At 40.3% G+C, this 16,588-nt stretch overlaps 2 long non-coding RNA genes across 2 annotated transcripts; one reads left to right on the top strand and one right to left on the bottom strand.

Annotated features, from left to right (window-relative positions):
- Positions 1–6,304: 6,304 nt before the first annotated feature.
- Positions 6,305–8,080, bottom strand: LOC124282550. Its single transcript, XR_006900185.1, has 3 exons — positions 8,042–8,080; positions 7,431–7,494; positions 6,305–6,756 (listed from the first exon to the last, which is right to left on the bottom strand). It is a non-coding gene; the product is annotated as an uncharacterized LOC124282550 (long non-coding RNA).
- Positions 8,081–10,552: 2,472 nt separating this feature from the next.
- On the top strand, positions 10,553–13,179 carry LOC124282551. The gene is made up of 4 exons (XR_006900186.1): positions 10,553–10,620; positions 11,689–11,810; positions 12,363–12,426; positions 13,108–13,179. It is a non-coding gene; the product is annotated as an uncharacterized LOC124282551 (long non-coding RNA).
- Positions 13,180–16,588: the final 3,409 nt, after the last annotated feature.

Here is a 16,588-nt window from a genome sequence, read left to right on the forward strand (position 1 = left end):
GGTAGTGTCTCCAAAACAAGCCCTTTCAGTAAACATGAAGGGGGAGTCACTTGAACAAGCGATTATAGTTTAAAATTGCTTTTTCTGTGCAGTTTAATATCTAAGTTTGACTTTTACCAAAATACAACATGTTTTTGCATATTTTGTTTCAATTGGTGTAGGGCGATTCCCGCCAATACACCTTGATATAAAATTGGATCAAAATCTATTAATTCTTTCCTAGGTTCGCGGCTACCAAGCTTGGCATGTGCAAAACTGTTACACTTTCGCTGTGACCTGTAAAATTACCTCAGGGTCACTAAATTCAAGTGGTTTCGGTAAATCTCCAATCTCCAGTCAATAAACCTTGGTACCAAATTTGAACAAAATCCATCATTTCTTTCTCGAGTTCTTTCAGTAAACCGAATGGGGATTCATTTGAACAAGTGATTGTAGTTTTGAAATTGCTTTTTTGTGCAGTTTAATATCTAGGTTTGATTCTAGCCGACCCCTACCAATCTCAAACATAGCATATTTTGTTTCCTGAAGTTTGTGATGCATTTTATTGCAGATTTTACGTTTTTTGGGAGTACCAAGCCAAGATAATCAGTCTTACAAAATGGGGATCGCGCGGCTGCAACATAGCAAAACCAATTTGCTTAAGGCTGACAGATAATATGTAGAAAAATAAAACATAAAAACAGCTGCATTTGAATCATATTCTAGGTGAGGCTGACTACTATTTGAACGTCCCTCGTAGTTATACCCGTTAGAACACCCACCCACCTCTCCGACTCTACATGCATGCAAGTGTGTTAGATATACCCGTTAGAAACCCACCCCTACCCCACCCCCACTTTATATGTATACATATCAAAACCTCACAAGATATTTGCGAAAAGACATGATACAGAGGACGGTTTATATCGATTATATATCAGGACGAATATCTTTTTCGTCATTTGACTAAGATTTGTCAATTCATTCTCGGGTTATCGCGCTGACAATCTTTATATTGGCAAAACCCTCAGATTTTTGCTGTGACCTTGAAAATTATCTCAAGGTTACTCCATTTCACTTGTGTCGGTGAATCTCGCCAATATACCTTGGTACCAAATTTGAACAAAATCCATCATTTCTTTCTTGAGTTATCGCCCTAACAAGCCTATTTGATGTATGAAATGCAACGAAAAACAAACACCCGCGTATTTACGAGTGATTAAAACTGTTATTACAATTTACGTAAATATTTATTACATTTTACCGCAACGAAAATTATTACAATTTACGTCAATTTTTATTACAATTTGCGTATTACAATTTACGTCAATTTTTATTACAATTTACGTTTTTATTACAATTTACGTCAAGTTTATTACAATTTGCTGCAAGTATTACAATTTGCGTTTTTATTACAATTTACGTCGTAACAGTCCCTGCAAAACTGTCTCGAGTCGAAACAATATTGACAGAAACGTGTTTATTCAATTTCACGTGCTACTTAAGTACGACAGATGTTACCCAGCAAATGCTTTACAAAAACAGCTAAGACTCTCCGAAAACAATTTTGTAGCACGCTTTGGTAAAAGAGATCTTAACAACAGACGTGATACACGTTCTGTGTGATATTTACATATCAACCGGACACTTACATACGTCACTGACTCATGCTTTGATCGTTATCTGAAGTTAGTGAGTGAGATGGGTTTTACGCCGCTTTTAGCACTATTTCGGCAATATCACGGCGGCAATGTCACCAGAAATGGGCTCCACACATTGTACCCATGTGGGAAATCGAACCAGGGTCTTCGGCGTGACGAGCGAACGCTTTAACCACTAGGCTACCTTACCATCCCCGGGTATCTAGATTATGCATAAACAGTACATAACACTTTCCCATCATTTAACACCATCCCCTAGCCTGGGGACAAGATGATGAAAGCAACCCATATTCAACTAACCTGAATTGTAAGCAGCCATGACGGCGACGACAAATCGATTCGTCAACAGGGAAAAGCTGATATAACACGACTGATGATTCTGTGGCCCTGCCTACTCCTGATTATTTCCTTGTCTGGGGGAAATTTACAACATACGTCAACAAGTCAGGGTAAAGATCATGTTGCATCTTGTTTCCTGTTCGAAACTCTAGACCGGTGATAACAGTGGACATGCAATATACTTTCAGGACAGCCACAGTGAAAATGACAAACGCCCTCACACACACCGGTCTGACATTAAAATGCTGTTTATTAGGCCCAAATGCAGATACGTGACTTGCTTTGTTTGAAACAATCATATCACAAACGTGTCCATGTACACCGACTCCGAGCCGACCAGTCCTTGTTGTACCCATTAATGCCACACGCCAGGTTGGTCCCTGCCTGGCGCTCGGCATTAATGGGTACAACAAGGACTGGTCGGCTCGGAGTCAGTATAATGTGTCTGAGTGGGGTATTCATGCTTCACTGCGGCGTGGTATCTCAGTGGGCTAGCACTATAAAACCAGCTTAAGTCTGGGCTAGTACAAGCAGCCGCACATACACATACACACGCATGCACGTCGTCATATGGCAATACACCAGTAAAGGGTACTGCCGTAGGAAGGGCGGTGTGGGGTAGGGATTGGTGCGTTGTGGACTGGTGCTCAAAGGATGGTATTTTAACAGTACCACTTCATGTGAGCTTCAACCGCTCAGTCCACGGATCCTAAATGACAAACTTGCACCTGGTGTGAGGTGTATGTCAAATATATGGTCCTAAAGGTGCCGTCAGATTTATGGAGCCGAAGGTGCCGTCAGATTTATGGACCTGAAAATTATGCCTAATATATGGACCTGAAGGTGTCGTCAGTTGCATGGATCTCACGATGCCGTCAGATGTATGGACCTGAAGGTGCTGCCAGATGCATGGACCTGCAAATGCTATCTAATATATGGACCTGAAGATGCCGTCAAATTATGGCCCCGAAGGTGCCGTGAGATGTATGGACCTGCACATTCTGTCTAATATATCGATCTGAAGGTGCGTCAGATGTATGGACCTCACGATGCCGTCATATGTATGGACTAAAAGGTGGTGTCGGATGCATGGACCATAAGGTGGTGTCGGATGTATGGACCTGAAGGTGGTGTCGGATGTATGGACTAGAAGGTGGTGTCAGATGTATGGACCTTAAGGTGGTGTCGGATGCATGGACCAGAAAGTGGTGTCAGATATATGGACCTGACTGTAGTGTCGAATGTATGGACCAGAAGGTGGTGTCAGATGTATGGACCAGAAGGTAGTGTCGGGTGTATGGACCTAAAGGTGGTGTCAGATGTATGGAGCTGACTGTAGTGTCGATTGTTTGGACCTGAACGTGGTTTCGGATGCATGGACCAGAAGGTGATGTCAGATGTATAGACCAGAAGGTGGTGTCGGGTGTATGGACCAGAAGGTGGTGTCGGATGTATGGACCAGAAGGTGGTGTCGGATGTATGGACCTGAACGTTGTGTCAGATATATGGACCAGATGGTGGTGTCAGATATATGGACTAGAAGATGATGTCGGATGTATGGACCTTAAGGTGGTGTCAGATGTGTGGACCAGAAGATAGTGTCAGATGTATGGACCAAAAAATGGTGTCGGATGTATGGACCTGAAGGTCGTGTCGGATGTATGGACCAGAAGTTGATGTCGGAGGTATGGACCTGAAGGTGGTGTCATGTGTATAGTCCTGGAGGTGGTGTCAGATGTATGGACCTGAAGGTGGTGTCAGATGTATGGATCAGAAGGTGGTGTCAGATGTATGGACCAGAAGATGGTGTCAGATGTATGGACCTGAAGGTGGTGTCGGATGTATGGTCCAGAAGATGGTGTCAGGTGTATGAACCTGAAGGTTGTGTCACATACATGGACCAGAAGGTTGTGTCAGATGTATGGACCTGAAGGTGGTGTCGGAGGTATGGACCTGAAGGTGGTGTCAGTTTTATGGACCGAAAGGTGGTTTGAGATATATGGACCTGAAGGTTGTGTGAGATATATGGACCAGAAGGTGGTGTCCGAGGTATGGACCAGAAGGTGGTGTCATGTGTATGGACCTGAAGGTTGTGTCAGATTTATGGACCAAAAGGTTGTGTCAGATGTATGGACCTGAAAGTAGCGGCGAATGCATGGAGGTGGTGTCAGATTATGAACCCACTGATGGTGACAAATAAATGCAGATATTACTGCCAAATTATCAACTTGCAGCTGATTTTATATTGACAGGAATATATCAGACACGGGATGGCTTCAGTTCACACACTCATACAGTGAATCGAACAGTTTATCAAAAAATCTTATATAGCATATTGCAATGTCACAATACAAATGGATTGGAAAAATCAGTTTTCACACAAGTGATGAAGGTCCCTTTAATCAGACATCATCTGTACCCTAACTTGTCAGCTTAATGTATAAGGAAATGAACGTGTATGAGATAACGCCTCTCACCTGTGTCAACCATGCATGTACATAGCGTGAGTGGCAGGTAATGTCAGTTTCCTTCCATCATGAATTATACTTTAATCCCCAGGCTGTCACATGTCCGTCAGCAAATGATACTGCCTCCGAGCGAAACAAATAATTCACAACCGAATAACATCAGAAGTTGATTCATGTTCTGTTTTCTTCATTCCATTTTATAAACCAGCTGACTGATGTCAGGTACGGAATGCAGACTGTTAACAAGTGACGCCAATTTCAGAGACCATCCCTAATTGAATTTTTTAAAAGCGACTAAACTGATGTATTGATTTATTACACGTCTTCCTGGTGAAGATGTAAAACCTCCGGATACGTCCACTCTTTCTCCCTTTTTATCTATCGTTTATCTGTTCGTATCCATGAGAGCGTATGCATTTGTACAAGCATACGTCCGCTCTCATATGCATTCTGTGGTAACCGGTATACAATACATGTATACGACAGTCATTGTAGCATTGCAATTGGTTGATTGGAACGGAGTATGCAAAGCATAACATCAGTGTGTGGAGAATGATTATAACTCTAGGACAAAAGAAACTAATATATCTATGTCTGATGATGAGTAAAAATGAATGAAACAAGCACTCGTTTTCCGATGGTTATGTATTTGATATGGGTACCATTGTCCTGTTTTGGACTAGCCACGTTAACGATCTGACAGGTGTAGTATGTTTTGTCAAATACGTGTGTGTATATGTGTGTGTGTGTGTTTGTGGTTGTACAAGGTGCATTGTATGTGAGAATATGGATATTTTCAATAGTGGTATATGAGTGGGTATATAAATTATACATCTGTACAGGAATATGATTATGACGTCATTTCCGGTTACAAATGTAATATTTTCAATGGATCAAGTAAACAACTTTACGAACAAGACCATATGAAATGATTACATTATTTGACAATTACGCTCGAACACATAGAGACATTGGTCACATGAACGGTTCAACAACGTAATTGAGCGTTAGGCACAGCCTCCACACATTCGTTCAAGTGTAAGTAGCGTTTCCCAAACCGATTTGGTGTTTTTCCTTCACGTCTTGTGTGTAATTCGTAAACGAATTTGGCACACAGAATAACATAACAGTTGTTATAAAAATATAGGTTAGATTTATTTAAATTAAAGAACTTGCTATATACATGGAAATGTCAAATAATTACACAATAATTATATAGTTTTCTGAATGATTCTTCCTGATGATTGTATCTAGTTACATTGCTGAAACAATGATATTGCAACCTCCGATTATAACTTAGGGCTGCCTCATCTTAGGAGAAATATATTACATATAAACATATCATACATTATAGTATGGACATTGTAGTATCTCTCACATATTGACATGGATATAGACGAGACACGAGTGTTGTATTTTTAAATTAAAAACCGTGCATGTAATTCATATTGGATTCAACATGTACATCAAAAGTAGTACTGCAAAATATCAATTTTATCTGTCACAGATATGCATTTGTGTGAAACATTATATAATACATTCAAATATAGATGTATCACAGATTTCAGCTTATCGCATATAAACATAGATAGTGCATCTGTATTCATTCTGACATATGTATGTTTCACAAACAAAACCAAAGAAAAGTCCATATACATATTGTTTGTATCTCACATTACCAGAGTGCATACATATAGCATTATAGCATCTGGTACATTTAGAAATTCAATCCAGAACAATCCGTGCAGAATTCATGCAGAAATATGTTCATAATTCATTCGGTCTCTAGTGAGTGTGCATGATCGTAGATTCACACGCTACTGATGTCAACATCTGAACGAATATTATTAAGAACAAAGCCATGTCAATAAGCATAAGACAGATCTCTAGAGATATCATCACAAATATGCATAGGAAAGGCTGTTATGAAATGGATAAGTTGGCTGTCAAACTGTCAACTTGCATGGTGGGGTGGGGATTGGGCGGGGTTAGTAGTTATGGGGGTGGGCGTAGTAGGGTACATATGTCTGTACTATATTACACATGATTAGACTGACTTCGAACGATGCTATATGCAGCAGACACAATGTCAATTACACAGGCATGTATAACTATCTGCAAGTCAACCTATGCCACGTATTCGTCCAGTGATACATCTGAGAGTTTGTAATGTAATACACATTAGATCCAAAACTTCACACAGTTGGGATAATGATTCACAGTTTGTCAACAGCTCTGCTGAACTTCTTGAGGTCACCAAAGGGCAGCTGAAGATTAGTCAGCAGATAGTTGAAGTAAAACTCGGGTGCCTGAACGGATAAAAGGTATAGGTTATTTTCCGATCACAGCCCAGTATTGAAGCGAATTCCTGAGGTGAATGGGAATTTCAGAATCTTATGATAAAGTTTGTCATTTAATCTCAGTGCAGGTACCAAAAACAACATGAATTTGGAAAAACATGAAACTTCTCTTGTGGAACGAGGCATTCAAAGCATTAATTATCAGTCACCAGCATCTGAAACGTTATCATATTAACACATCCTAATCATACAATGTTATCCGTAATTATGGGAAAAAATAATTTTCGTTTGATATTGTTCTGTCGTTCGTGTTTTTGTAGAAGTATACAGAGGAAGAGTATGTTTGTTTGCTTTTAAACGGCGCTCTCGGCAATATTCCAGCCATATGATAATCGAGTCTGGACCAGAGAATCCAATGATAAACAGCATGAGTATCGATATACGTAATTGGGATACAATGACATGTGTCAAGTCAGACTGACCATACGATCCCGTTAGTCGCCTCTTTCGACAAGCATGGATTGCTAAAGATCACTTTAACCCTGATTTACATAAGTAAGGACTCATATCATGGTGCTTGGAACCAAACTTTGGCGATAACTTAATTCCAGCTAAATTTGGAAATACGCTGTTTCGACATCCCGTATATTTAGTAATAGATTTCAACAAGCCTTCATGCTTACCCTGTGAGATACTTCACGCAGAAACAATAGATCATCCCCAGTCTGTTTGCGTAGCAACGAGTCACTGAAACAAAAGGAAATCAGTTCTGGTTTGGTTCATTTAGCTTAATTCAATGATCACTCTCTCTTTTCATATTTCTGGTTGTACTTCACAAAGGGACCGTTCATAATTTATGGCTAGGGGGTGATGATGATTTTATGGGGTCACCCAATTTGTTCTTAGGAGCTAGGGGTCATCAATTTTGTACACACGTACTAGGGTGGGGGTCAGCAATTTGTACATAAATATGTGTGTAAAATTATGCTTAGAAATTATGGGAAGGGAAGGGGGGTAATTGATTTTGTACATGACCTGCAGGGGGGTTACTTATTTTGTACATAACTTTTAGAGGGGGCATACACATTGTACATGCTTCTCCATAAAAATCATCATCACACACCCCCACACACACACCCCACCCCTAGCCATAAATTATGGACGGTCCCCAACATACATTTATCCGACATTTGCCATCCCGAACTATGGATATACGGAATCCGAGTGAAGACGCCGTAAGAACGGCACATACTATGGCAATCTTCAGACAAGTAAATACCAAGGATATATGTACTTTGTTAATCCTGTCTTCGTGAGCCAATTCTGGACATCCTGAATATGTGGATATATGTTTCTTGGAATCTTCGAACATCAGTTGTCTTCTGGTTGATGCTGCGAGAGAAAAAAGAGGGTCAGTGAATATGATGTCATGCGGATATATTCAAACAAAACCAAGGCTGGGAAGACAAGTAAAAGCTTCAGAATCGTGGCCTTCAGGGAGAAACTACTGTAACCACACGGCCACTCCACCATAGAAAAGAAACGAGACCACGAAATCAGAGACAGGCCCATGTTGTACAAACTGTAAGGGGTTTAAGACGTTTAATTTTCACTGTGCAGAGTAAGATGTGCCAGAAATCTTTCTTCGTTTGTGATAAGATCTTGCCGGGTCCGCACCCTACCAGTGTGGTTCAGCATATTATGTCAGTTCACTTGTACATGAACATTCACAGAGTAAAGGCCAATCTGTAGAAAGGTCGAGACTTCTGTTTGTACAATCCGCTTGTTTTAGATGCAAAATATGTGTAAGGGAATTGGTAGTTCTAGTCGTCAAATACATTTTTACGAATACAGTTTCAAAAAAAACAAAAAAACTCACCAATTATGTTTTCCAGGGTGCCTCCACCTACAATTGAAAACAATAGCTAGGTATTAATGTAAAATGTATTTTGTCTAAACCATGTGTAGTATATCTTCAACATGTTTAATACTGCGTATTTGCTGGCACTGGTGTGAGGAATGGTTGTCAATGATAATGAGGACAATATAAAAAAGCCAGTAATAGATAAATCCATCAAAAGAGAAACCGGTCCCGAATTAAGTCTACCGAAACCAGTAATCACAGGGGGAACAGGGAAACATTTCTTGAAATCACGTTGCTCAGAGCTATAAATGATACAACAAACATCGTTTTCTTAAAATATATAATTCATAAACGAAATATATCGAAGGTAAAGTTAAAGACATGGGCAAAACGGAAAAAGTGACAAAGTCAAATATATTTATAAAATGAAATAAACGTTTTAAAACTGATAGAAAACAATTGTACAGGAATCTAAATTCAATCAATTTCACTAATGAGAACAAAAATCCCATCATGGATTCCAGTGAATGGTTTTGGAACCACTTGTGATCAATTACATATCAGAAACATTTTCAACACTGCAGATTTACGTCACAGTAGATATTGATCTTTTGGCGATGAGTATATATACGGCAGCTCCAACCTCGATGAACCAAGAGTAGATGATAATGTTCACCTGAAAAGGTCGCTTTGAGTGTGTTTCTTTGAACAAGACTGCGGTACTCAGGCCCTTGCGGTATTCAAAACTTTTATTCAAAACTGTTCCCTTGTATCCAAATGGAATTACTCATTTCAGCTTTCTCGTGGATACAGAGCATGTTCCGCCTTGATTGTGCAAAAGTCGAACAATACGTCTCCCCGTGACAGATATAACGGTAACCTCTCATCGTATTGGATCGACTACAGAAAAACGCATGACTGTACCCAAAGAATGGATTTTGAGATCACTGGAATGTATTCTCGTACCTCCCTCGGCGATTGTTTGTTATATTGAAGTCTTTAATGAATTACTGGTCTACTAGAGATGTATTCGCAAAAGCAGGTGCTGACTCCACCAATATCTATGAGAAGATGAATATGTATGTCAAGATAATTCTTATAGTCATTTGTCTTTCTGTTTGATACTGTGAGAAAGCTTGTTATCCAGGGCCTAGCTTTCCGAAGCTCTCTTAGCGCTAAGATAGACGTAAGTGCAATACATTAACATTAACTTATGACTATCTTAGCGCTAAGAGAGCTTCGAAAATCTAGGCCCCGGACTTCAGCCCAGACCCCCTACACCGCTTACATGGATGATCAGTCACTGATTGCCAAGGGAAATTACCCAATACAAATAATCACTTTATTTTAGATTCGACAGTTGCAGCATTCTTCAACTGTAATCTGGAACATTTCCCTATGAAGGTCACTACGTCTCTTTCCATACGACCTTTGCGTTTCTTTTTCGGTAGAGTATAGCTGTGCATTAGTGAACGTGACAGGTCGTCTTTTTGTAGGGACAGCCACAGTGAAAATGCAACACGCACTCACATGCACCGGTCTGACATAAGACTGCTGTTTATTAGACCCACAAGCAGATACGTGACTTGCTTTGTTTGAAACAATCATATCACAAACGTGTCCATGTGTACTGACTCCGAGCCGACCAGTCCTTGTTGTACCCATTAATGCCGAGCACCAGGCAGGGACCAACCTGGCGTTATCTGCATGTGGGCCTAATAAACAGCAGTCTTATGTCAGACCGGTGCATGTGAGTGCGTGTTTCATTTTCACTGTGGCTGTCCCTAGTAAACATGCATGTCCGCTGTTATCACCGGTCTAGAGTTTCGAACAGGAAACAAGGTGCAACATGATCTTTACCCTGACTTGTTGACGTATGTTGTAAATTTCCCCTCGACAAGGAAATAATCAGGAGTAGGCAGGGTGACAGAATTGTCAGTCGTGTTATATCAGCTTTACCCTGTTGACGAGTCGGTTTGTCGTCGCCGTCATGGCTGCTTACAATTCAGGTTAGTTGAATACGGGTTGCTTTCATCATCTTGTCCCCAGGCTAGGGGATGGTGTTAAGTAATGGGAAAGTGTTATATACTGTTTATGCATACTCTAGATACCCGGGGGTTGTAAGGTAGCCTAGTGGTTAAAGCGTTCGCTCGTCACGCCGAAGACCCGGGTTCGATTCCCCATATGAGTACAATGTGTGGAGCCCATTTCTGGTGTCCCCCGCCGTGATATTGCTGAAATATTGATAAAAGCGGCGTAAACCCCAAATCACTCACTGACTTTAGATAACGATCAGAGCACGTGAAATTAAATAAACATATTTGTGTCAATATTGTTTCACTATAGACAGTTTTGCAGGGACGCGTCAGTATACATGGAAAACATCCAAGATAATCTGACTGAGCTCCTGTTAAGGTGACATATCTTACACCGAGTTTTTTTTTGAAATGCCAATCCGTATTTAACTGGACTCTTAAGCTATGTTCTAATTCATATGTTGTCGTAATTTGTTGATACGCAAAACAGAACCGTGACAATGAAAAGAAACATTTTCATGCCTCTAAACGTTTACCTGCGCTGTTGGACGTTGAGTGGTTGCTTTCTATCGTACTGTTTCTGATCACCCAAATCCACCCCCACCTCCCGTCCACTTCACAAGTTCGACAGCAGTTACCCCGCTGGTAAATTATCTTGCGTCGCCTCGGTTTTACAAGGCACATTGTACCCAGTTGGAGTGCACATGTTTGTGACGCATAACTCCTTGTGGGACATTTTCAAATATTCCGCATTCCAAACTTGTCGAGCGATTTTGTTTATTTCATGTAAAAAAACGTATTCGCCGCCTGGAATCAGAAAGTTGCACAAGACTGAAACCAGAATCATGCGTTGTTTCGTTAAGTGTGATGATAAAATCCATTCTTTGGGTACAGTCATGCGTTTTTCTGTAGTCGATCCAATACGATGAGAGGTTACCGTTATATCTGTCACGGGGAGACGTATTGTTCGACTTGTTATTAATTACGAATTGTCTATGTGTGATATTGTATAACACAGACAGTTGTTGTTTTTATCTCCAGGGTGAGACTAAGATAGTTCCCGTTGTGAAAGCAGCTCCCCTTGCCGCTGCAAGGGGTCGGTCACTTGCTGACTGGTCAGTGAAGGATGTCCAGAATTGGCTCACGAAGACAGGATTAACAAAGTACATATATCCTTGGTATTTACTTGTCTGAAGATTGCCATAGTATGTGCCGTTCTTACGGCGTCTTCACTCGGATTCCGTATATCCATAGTACGGGATGGCAAATGTCGGATAAATGTATGTTGGGGACCGTCCATAATTTATGGCTAGGGGTGGGGTGTGTGTGGGTGTGTGTGTGATGATGATTTTTATGGAGAAGCATGTACAATGTGTATGCCCCCCCCCCTAAAAGTTATGTACAAAATAAGTAACCCCCTGCAGGTCATGTACAAAATCAATTACCCCCCTTCCCTTCCCATAATTTCTAAGCATAATTTTACACACATATTTATGTACAAATTGCTGACCCCACCCTAGTACGTGTGTACAAAATTGATGACCCCCTAGCTCCCCAGAACAAATTGGGTGACCCCCCATAAAATCATCATCACCCCCCTAGCCATAAATTATGAACGGTCCCTTTGTGAAGTACAACCAGAAATATGAAAAGAGAGAGTGATCATTGAATTAAGCTAAATGAACCAAACCAGAACTGATTTCCTTTTGTTTCAGTGACTCGTTGCTACGCAAACAGACTGGGGATGATCTATTGTTTCTGCGTGAAGTATCTCACAGGGTAAGCAGGAAGGCTTGTTGAAATCTATTACTAAATATACGGGATGTCGAAACAGCGTATTTCCAATTTAGCTGGAATTAAGTTATCGCCAAAGTTTGGTTCCAAGCACCATGATATGAGTCCTTACTTATGTAAATCAGGGTTAAAGTGATCTTTAGCAATCCATGCTTGTCGAAAGAGGCGACTAACGGGATCGTATGGTCAGTCTGACTTGACACATGTCATTGTATCCCAATTACGTATATCAATACTCATGCTGTTTATCGTTGGATTCTCTGGTCCAGACTCGATTATCATGTGGCTGGAATATTGCCGAGAGCGCCGTTTAAAAGCAAACAAACATACTCTTCCTCTGTATACTTCTACAAAAACACGAACGACAGAACAATATCAAACGAAAATTATTTTTTTCCCATAATTACGGATAACATTGTATGATTAGGAGGTGTTAATATGATAACGTTTCAGATGCTGGTGACTGATGTAAGATAATTAATGCTTTGAATGCCTCGTTCCACAAGAGAAGTTTCATGTTTTTCCAAATTCATGTTGTGTCTGGTACCAGCACTGAGATTATATGACAAACTTTATCATATGATTCTGAAATTCCCATTCACCTCAGGAATTCGCTTCAATACTGGGCTGTGATCGGAAAATAACCTATACCTTTTATCCGTTCAGGCACCCGAGTTTTACTTCAACTATCTGCTGACTAATCTTCAGCTGCCCTTTGGTGACCTCAAGAAGTTCAGCAGAGTTGTTGACAAACTGTGAATCATTATCCCAACTGTGTGAAGTTTTGGATCTAATGTGTATTACATTACAAACTCTCAGATGTATCACTGGACGAATACGTGGCATAGGTTGACTTGCAGATAGTTATACATGCCTGTGTAATTGACATTGTGTCTGCTGCATATAGCATCGTTCGAAGTCAGTCTAATCATGTGTAATATAGTACAGACATATGTACCCTACTACGCCCACCCCCATAACTACTAACCCCGCCCAATCCCCACCCCACCATGCAAGTTGACAGTTTGACAGCCAACTTATCCATTTCATAACAGCCTTTCCTATGCATATTTGTGATGATATCTCTAGAGATCTGTCTTATGCTTATTGACATGGCTTTGTTCTTAATAATATTCGTTCAGATGTTGACATCAGTAGCGTGTGAATCTACGATCATGCACACTCACTACAGACCGAATGAATTATGAACATATTTCTGCATGAATTCTGCACGGATTGTTCTGGATTGAATTTCTAAATGTACCAGATGCTATAATGCTATATGTATGCACTCTGGTAATGTGAGATACAAACAATATGTATATGGACTTTTCTTTGGTTTTGTTTGTGAAACATACATATGTCAGAATGAATACAGATGCACTATCTATGTTTATATGCGATAAGCTGAAATCTGTGATACATCTATATTTGAATGTATATATAATGTTTCACACAAATGCATATCTGTGACAGATAAAATTGATATTTTGCAGTACTACTTTTGATGTACATGTTGAATCCAATATGAATTACATGCACGGTTTTTAATTTAAAAATACAACACTCGTGTCTCGTCTATATCCATGTCAATATGTGAGAGATACTACAATGTCCATACTATAATGTATGATATGTTTATATGTAATATATTTCTCCTAAGATGAGGCAGCCCTAAGTTATAATCGGAGGTTGCAATATCATTGTTTCAGCAATGTAACCAGATACAATCATCAGAAAGAATCATTCAGAAAACTACATAATTATTGTGTAATTATTTGACATTTCCATGTATATAGCAAGTTCTTTAATTTAAATAAATCTAACCTATATTTTTATAACAACTGTTATGTTATTCTGTGTGCCAAATTCGTTTACGAATTACACACAAGACGTGAAGGAAAAACACCAAATCGGTTTGGGAAACGCTACTTACACTTGAACGAATGTGTGGAGGCTGTGTCTAACGCTCAATTACGTTGTTGAACCGTTCATGTGACCAATGTCTCTATGTGTTCGAGCGTAATTGTCAAATAATGTAATCATTTCATATGGTCTTGTTCGTAAAGTTGTTTACTTGATCCATTGAAAATATTACATTTGTAACCGGAAATGACGTCATAATCATATTCCTGTACAGATGTATAATTTATATACCCACTCATATACCACTATTGAAAATATCCATATTTTCACATACAATGCACCTTGTACAACCACAAACACACACACATATACACACACGTATTTGACAAAACATACTACACCTGTCAGATCGTTAACGTGGCTAGTCCAAAACAGGACAATGGTACCCATATCAAATACATAACCATCGGAAAACGAGTGCTTGTTTCATTCATTTTTACTCATCATCAGACATAGATATATTAGTTTCTTTTGTCCTAGAGTTATAATCATTCTCCACACACTGATGTTATGCTTTGCATACTCCGTTCCAATCAACCAATTGCAATGCTACAATGACTGTCGTATACATGTATTGTATACCGGTTACCACAGAATGCATATGAGAGCGGACGTATGCTTGTACAAATGTATACGCTCTCATGGATACGAACAGATAAACGATAGGTAAAAAGGGAGAAAGAGTGGACGTATCCGGAGGTTTTACATCTTCACCAGGAAGACGTGTAATAAATCAATACATCAGTTTAATCGCTTTTAAAAAATTCAATTAGGGATGGTCTCTGAAATTGGCGTCACTTGTTAACAGTCTGCATTCCGTACCTGACATCAGTCAGCTGGTTTCTAAGATGGAATGAAGAACATGAATCAACTTCTGATGTTATTCGGTTGTGAATTATTTGTTTCGCTCGGAGGCCGTATCATTTGCTGACGGACATGTGACAGCCTAGGGATTAAAGTATAATTCATGATGGAAGGAAACTGACATTACTGTCACTCACGCTATGTACATGCATGGTTGACACAGGTGAGAGGCGTTATCTCATACACGTTCACTTCCTTATACATTAAGCTGACAAGTTAGGGTACAGATGATGTCTGATTAAAGGGACCTTCATCACTTGTGTGAAAACTGATTTTTCCAATCATTTGTATTGTGACATTGCAATATGCTATATAAGATTTTCTGATAAACTGTTCGATTCACTGTTTGAGTGTGTGAACTGAAGCCATCCCGTGTCTGATATATTCCTGTCAATATAAAATCAGCTGCAAGTTGATAATTTGGCAGTAATATCAGCATGTATTTGTCACCATCAGTAGGTTCATAATCTGACACCACCTCCATGCATTCGCCGCTACTTTCAGGTTCATACATTCGATACTACCTTCAGGTCCATACATCTGACACAACCTTTTGGTCCATAAATCTGACACAACCTTCAGGTCCATACACATGACACCACCTTCAGGTCCATACCTCGGACACCACCTTCTGGTCCATATATCTCACACAACCTTCAGGTCCATATATCTCACACCACCTTTCGGTCCATAAAACTGACACCACCTTCAGGTCCATACCTCCGACACCACCTTCAGGTCCATACATCTGACACAACCTTCAGGTCCATACATCTGACACAACCTTCAGGTCCATACACCTGACACCATCTTCTGGTCCATACATCCGACACCACCTTCAGGTCCATACATCTGACACCATCTTCTGGTCCATACATCTGACACCACCTTCTGGTCCATACATCTGACACCACCTTCAGGTCCATACATCTGACACTACCTCCAGGACTATACACATGACACCACCTTCAGGTCCATACCTCCGACATCACCTTCAGGTCCATACATCCGACACCACCTTCAGGTCCATACATCCGACACCATTTTTTGGTCCATACATCTGACACAACCTTCAGGTCCATACATCCGACACCACCTTCAGGTCCATACATCCGACACCACCTTCAGGTCCATACATCTGACACCACCTTCAGGTCCATACATCCGACACCACCTTCAGGTCCATACATCCGACACCACCTTCAGGTCCATACATCCTGACACCACCTTCAGGTCCCGACAATCGACACTTCAGGTCCATACATCCGACACCACCTTTCAGGTCCATACATCCGACACCACCTTCTGGTCCATACATCCGACACCACCTTCTGGTCCATACATCCGACACCACCTT

The sequence above is a fragment of the Haliotis rubra genome, unplaced genomic scaffold, assembly GCF_003918875.1.
Source record: "Haliotis rubra isolate DU_JTF1 unplaced genomic scaffold, ASM391887v1 Scf3, whole genome shotgun sequence".
Classification (NCBI taxonomy): Eukaryota; Metazoa; Mollusca; class Gastropoda; order Lepetellida; family Haliotidae; genus Haliotis; species Haliotis rubra.